This window comes from Octodon degus, unplaced genomic scaffold, assembly GCF_000260255.1.
Source record: "Octodon degus isolate 3935 unplaced genomic scaffold, OctDeg1.0 scaffold00049, whole genome shotgun sequence".
Taxonomy (NCBI): domain Eukaryota; kingdom Metazoa; phylum Chordata; class Mammalia; order Rodentia; family Octodontidae; genus Octodon; species Octodon degus.
Genome location: NW_004524625.1, coordinates 212,058 through 216,881, shown reverse-complemented (window position 1 = coordinate 216,881; position 4,824 = coordinate 212,058).

Sequence of the window (4,824 nt, the reverse complement as noted above, 5' to 3'; positions counted from 1 at the left end):
CCCCTACCCTAGAATGTATGCAGCACTTACACCCTCAGTCCTAACATTCTTAATCCAGTATTGCACTGAATTATTCACACATTCCTTATTCAGTTATCTCTGAAAAAGCTGCATCTAAAACTGCATGCATCTTTAGGGCTGACATTTAGACAAACCATATCACCTCAATTCTATCAGATAGAACTTGATGAGCTAATCAAGCATTGGAAATGCTGTACACTGTTCTGACAAAACACATACATAAATTTCCTTGACTTTCTTGGAGCATTGCTGTGCAGCACAGTTTTTGATTTGTTTTACATCCTATTTTTAGATAATTCTTGTTTGGATGTTGGTTTTTGAATTCCATTTAATTGTGGAAACCCATGCAGAGATTTAAATCAATGTTCATCTTAATTTACACAGAAGTCAGAACAGTAGGTTTTTACATTGACTAGGTTGTAATATTGTAGCAGAAAATGCCATTCTCCACCTTTATACTTCAGTTTGTTAGTTGCCCAAGTAACAGCTCCTGCCCAAGTTCTGATGGCTCATGTCTCTCAGAAATGGCTGGTCAATGGATACACATTGTATAAACCAATCTATAATTGACAAGTCATTATGCCTCTTCACTTCCTGCTGGCCTATCTCATATAAGCCCTACACCCCCAGAGATCAGGGCCTGATATTCTGGGAATGATCCCAACAAGTGCCCATTAATTTAAATAAATCTGAAAAATCCTGTGTGGCCGTTTCTTCTTGCTATTACCTCTGGCGTGTTGGCCAGGAAGACAAACTGTTCTGACTTCTTTGGGGATCACCCATGGCCTTCACAGATAGAGGAAAGACCTCTATGTCCTGATGGGAAGGCATACTGTCAAGATTTCTCAAGTCTCCTTAAGGGTCTGGAGGAGGATTTCTGGGGAGCACCACTGCTAGTCTGTTCAGTCCAGCTTAGTTCAAGCAGAAGAGAAGTCTGCTTAACTCCCATTAGTCAGGAGCACCCTCCCGGAAAGATGGTTGGAATTTTTAATCTCAGGGTGCCTGTTGAATGAATGTTGAATGCGTGGAATGGATGCTGTAAGCAATAGGCTGTTTCATCTGTGCACCAAGACTAAGAAGTGCAGGTTGTGGTGGCTGACTGGGCTCTCACCTGAAGTTCCATGGCATCATGTATCTTTAGCTATGTCATTCCTAAGTCTCTGAGAGGGAAGATTATTTGAATGATCTCTCTCTTTGAGAGCACCCACCCTATTTCCGCTGCAGGATCTTTCAAGAGTAAACAACAAGTAGGTAGATAGCAATGCAAATTAATTACTCAAAACCCATAGTCTCTGACTGCAAGATAAAGGGATTTCACAGAGTTAAAAATGAAATTAAGCTGCTCCTTTCATCCCCCTTAACAGGAAAAAGTGGCCCATTCTTCCTGAGAATTTTGACTCAGCACACTTGTTGGCCACCACAGTTACTGCCAACACAGCTTCACTCCCCTCTTCCCACTTGTCTACTTTCAGCCAACTGCACTGGTTCCAGCTAGCTATTGCTTGAATTCAGCCACACAGACCCCCCACCCCCATGCTCTTGGAGACACACTTACCCTGGCCTGGTAGCATCATATAATGCCTACCTGAGATAACTGTAAACCATTTCTTCTGAGTACCACATTTTGACTGAGGAAAAATTGGATTTTTAACCCTGACAAAAGTGTATGTCCCTGTCAGACCTGAATTGAAAGGACAGACTGAGTTCTATCACATTGGGCCCCTGAGAGCCTAAGATCATTGCAAAAGTCAGGGGAAAACCTTTGAATTTCTTGGTGGACAATGGCATCATCACAATCCCATTGCTATCAGATGTTGTGGAAGGCACAAACAGAAATCCAGTCTTAGCTGAAAAATTTACCTTGAAGAGACAACACACTCAAAGCTCTGCTCTGGTCAGTCTGGATGCTGATCAGGAAACATACCTGAAGCCTGAGGACACTGCTTCCAGGATTGTTCAGTACATATTCCCCTTGATTTTTGTGTCCCTTTAGGCTGCTTACACAAGTCCTTGATTTAAAAACTCTGTAAGAAAACAATCTTGGGGAGCATGGCTAGGGCCCATCCCAGGATCAGCGACAACCATGATGCTACTGCTTCTAGTTGTACCTTGTCTCAAAAGATTACATGTAATATACCCAGCAAATATTTGTCATAGAAAGTAAAAGAGCAGGAAATGTAGCAGAAGATACCCCTCCCCCTGCATGCCACTATACTACCATTTGTCAGTTGTTCAGGTAGTAGTTCCTCCTCCACTTCCAGTTGCTCCTGTGTTAGAAATGGCTGGTCACTGTGACACATAGCTGGTCACTATGATGCACATTGCATAAACCAATCCCTAAGTGACAAGCCATTCTGCCTGTGTACTTCCTGCTTGCTTAACAGACCACCAGAGATCAGGGTCTGATATTGTAGGAATGATCCTAATAAGTTCCTGCACTGGTGTAAATAAATCTGCCTCTAAATCTTAGGTGCTGTGTTGATGTTTCTGCTTGCAATTTCAATACCTTCTACAATAACACTACTGACATGTTACATGTTTAAGAAAAAGATTCCCAGACTCACATAACACATGTTGTATACTGCAGAAAAAAGTATTTTGAGAAATTCTGAATTCAGCATGTACAAGATCTCTGTTGTTTATGCTATGTTAAGGCAAGAAAGATAATATTGATTTTATTTTCAAAAAAGAAATAACATTAGAATTTGATATTTAAATTATAATTCTATTAAAATGATACAAAAGGGCTTTTAAGATAGCTCAGTGAACTAAGTACCTGCCTAGGCAAGCACAGAGATGGGGTTCGATCCCCGGTACCACATGCCACACGGGCTTTGCCCCTGGGTGCAGTGAGCCACCAGGCCTGGGCATGGCAGCGTGAGCCTGTAATCCCAGCACTAGGGAGGCTAAAGCAGAATGATCACTGGAGTCTGAGCTGTGTAGTGAAACCCTGTAATATATATATATATATATATATATATATATATATATATATAATGGTTGTATTGTCTATATATCTTCCAAATTAAAAACAAATAGCAAATAAAAAAAAAACAAAAAATTTGAACTTGTTTTATTGTACCTATCACTATCTACCTTCGTTTTACATTGATAATCTATACATTAAAAAATATATACAAGTTTAGTAAGGGAAGAGAAACAACTCTTCTTTTTTATGTATTTGGTACAGGGTCTATAGGGTCACTACACAGATCAGACTTGTAGTGATCCTCCTGTTTTCAACCTCCCAAGCTCTGGGATTACAGGTGTGGGCCACCACACCCAATCTCATTTGGCTGTTGCAGCGCACCTCCAGAGGCAGGGCTGGCATGGAACACCAGAAAAACAACTCTTCCTTTGTTATCTATTGATATTAATAAATTATGTCTGGTAAATGAAGACCATAATAAATTTACTTTACAATATTTATGTATTTTTCCATCCCAATACACAATTAATAGTTACAGTTTAACCAGACAAAGTTATTATCATGTTCAGGGCAGTAAGATATATTATGTAACATTTCTTTCTTTTTTTGTATTTTAGGGAAGGGTCTACAGGGTGTTCACAGTCTCACTACTAAATCGGACTCTTAGTGATCAGCCTGTTATAGCCTCCCAAGAGCTGGGATTACAGGCGTTCACCACCATACCCAGTCTCAATTGCCATCTTAGTGTGATCCAGGGTCAGGGCTGGCACTATAGGCCTGAGGATTAAATCCCCGGACCCTGTTCCTTGAAGGTGCTTTACTCCCCTGAAATATTTGGCCAGCCCTTGTAACATTTAATGTTATTAAAGTCATCAAAGTATTTATCCAGGTTTTCTGATTTTTTTCAAAGATTTTTAAAGTAAGTTTCTGGAGGTGTAACTAGGGCCTCTGGATCCTGAATAGACCCAGAGTCCAGGCCCAGCATGTGAGTGAGATGACCCAGGGCCCACCGGATCCTGAATAGACCCAGAGCCCAGATCTGGTGTGTGAGTGAGATGACCTGGGGCCCACCGGATCCTGAATAGACCCAGAGCACAGGCCCGGTGTGTGAATGAGACGACCTGGATCCTCATTCGACCCAGACTGCAGGCCCAGCATGGAACACTTCAGCAGAACTCCCTGCAAAGAGATTAGAGGCAAGACCCACCCAGCTGATGCAGGAGCAGAACATCTTGCCAGAGAGACACAAAGGGTTCAACTCTAATGGCTTCAGCAGATAGAAGTGGAGCACAGTAGCCAGATCCAAGCAACACCCACCTGGAGGAATCTGAACTTCGTAGATCCGGACCTGGTGCTAAGATAATAACTCTATCTAAGCTCTACACCAAAGGTCAGAAGACAGTGGTATACAAAATGACAAAGAGAAGGAACAAAATGCAGTATTAGGCCCTAAGTCCACCCAGTACAATTGCAGAAGACACTAGCATTGAGGAAACTGGAAATTACACACCGGATATCTCTGTAATAATAGCGTTGGCAGTAAAGAAACAACTGCAGAAAGGTATAAAAGAAATCAGATCAGAAATAATTTCTGAACTAAAAAATGTAGTGATAACTATAATCAAAGTACTAAGTGCTTCAAAAGAATACACTGATTAAAAAATAGAGCAGAATATAAAAATGATGGAACCCCTAGGGAAGAAATAAAATGCATGAAACAGGTTCAAAGTGATATACAGGAAATTAAAACCTCAATCACAAGCTGGCAAAACCGTTTGAGTGAAAGTGAAAATAAACTTTCAGACCTTAAAGACACCATTGCAGCTAGTGAAAAAGTAAGAAAAGATCTCTTAAAAACAACTAGGATGCAGGAA